A 2,206-nucleotide genomic window follows, 5' to 3' on the forward strand; every position below is an offset into this window, starting at 1 on the left:
TTTTGCTTCTTTTTTTTCAACAACGCAAGTAAACCTCACCAAAACAAAATCTGTATCCACACACCAAAGGTTGGTCGGTGAGGTGCGCACTAAATGTCATTTAATCTCGAGTAACAGTTCGTGGCCGGTGCAATGCCTCCTGATGAGTGCCCCAAGACCCCTCCCCCTCAACATACAAATACACCTGCTCTACTAAAGTTCATCGTACAACTCCGGTCAGCCCAATACTTTTCAACAACAGACAACATACCCATCGCAGGTATTATAGAATGACAAAGCGGTCGTGAAGCCAATCTGATTCAAATCAGATGACAGGAGTTTTATTTTGTTTATTGTTATACATCTGGCATAGTGTCGGTGTAAAGCAATGGTTCCCAACCTTTTGTTGGTTGCGACCCCATTCCATAAACCATCACCTGTACTCGACACCTCGCAGAACAAAGTCACCATTTACTATGAAATATTATTATCTTCACAGATCAAAATGTTGTGGGGCCACGGTGGCTAAGTCGGTAATACGCTGGCTCGCTAGCCTGGAGGTTGGGTGTTCGATCCTTGCATTGGCCGAGAAAGTTCATCCCGATTTTCCTGCGTGGTTCCCCCTTGTCAGTGATGCAGCACGGAGGGCCTGACACGGACAGCTGTCTAGTCGTTCGGATGGGACGAAAAACCGAGGTCCTGTGTACACATTGGCGTGCACGTAAATGATCCCTTGACAGTTGGAATTCGACATAAGAGGAAGCCGTAGTGCTGCTATCTGGACAAAATTTCCCTCATAGCACACTGTATGGCGAATGCCCGTCCTCATTATCCCAGTTCGGAGCAGAACAGTAGGACGTTAAACCCCATTTCATTTCATTTCAAAATATTGTAATAAGACTGAGGAAACAAATCGTGGTCTTGAGAGGGAAAGACAGTCGAACAATGTGACAAGAGAGAGAGAAATGGGGTTTAACGTCCACTCGACACAAACTAGGTCATTTCGGGGCTAACATATGGTTTAATTTTATTTCAATAATTCGCTTGCGCGTAGGGGTCTTTAGCAGTAGGAGGAAACCGGAGGACAGGTAACCCTACTCCTTGTAACATACCACCGGGGATTCGAAACCACGCCAGTTGACTCAATGACAGGCTTTATGATACAGCACACACGTGCTGACCATTCGGCCATCCAACCCCCCGAGGTATATATAAATCAGAGGTTCATATGCTTTCCATGAAAACAGCATTTCTTCGAAAGTTTCAAAGTAGTTCGCCACGATCACACACAAGTGCTCTGGGACCCCTGCTGAGGTCGCGATTCCTGGGAACCCAGGGTGTAAACGGTAGCCAATCAGTTTTGATCTAGGCGGCGAAAAATGGGGATTTTTAAAAAGCAGCACATATTTCTTCATAGAGTAAGGCGGGGGATAATGAGAAAAAACAAGCTCGTTTAATCACAATGGTGTATATGTTAAATTTACTATTCAAGGTTTTGTCGGGAGGATATTGTTGTCTTCATTTAGCAAGTAGAGGTTCAAACCACAGTCGTGTAGCAAAGTGAGGGTGGCGGGGGCAGCGGGGAAATGTTTTTCTTTTATACTTTACTCCTACCTCAGTCCACCCCAACAGCATCAGAGACTTACGCGAAAAGGGAGACATTTCCTCAAGGGTAGTCTCGGTCAACCAGAACCTCATAGTCTTCAACGCACGGTGGGGGGGGGGGGCTTGGCGGGACCGTTGTCAATCTTTGACGAAAAATTCTATTGCCCATACGTTTAATAACCGGGAGTTGCACCCCTTCCCGCAATAAATCCCATAATTCTTGCATTATTATAAACAACCAGGAATCGAGACGGCGAATTAGGATTAATTTAAAAAACATAAATATGACCCATGAGGAGAGAAATTTTACAATAAAAAAAAATAAGAGTGTTAGATATTGAACTGGCAATGCAATCAGATGGATTTGGAATTAATTTCATTGGCGTCGACATCTTGTCTTCCGTTGTTGGCAGAGAAAGTTCCTCGAGATTTTTCCCTTGCGAATGGGGAAGGCCTGTCACTGACAGTGTATAGTCGTTCAGATAGGACGAAAACCGAGGTCGGGTGTAGACACTGGCGTACCTTTGACAGTTGGAATTCAAAATATGAGTAGGCTGTAGCGCGGCGCTCCGACCAAAAGGTCCCATATAGCACAATGTAATGGCGTATGCAGATTTTCATT

Source organism: Patella vulgata, chromosome 6 (assembly GCF_932274485.2).
Source record: "Patella vulgata chromosome 6, xgPatVulg1.2, whole genome shotgun sequence".
In the NCBI taxonomy this organism is placed as follows: domain Eukaryota; kingdom Metazoa; phylum Mollusca; class Gastropoda; family Patellidae; genus Patella; species Patella vulgata.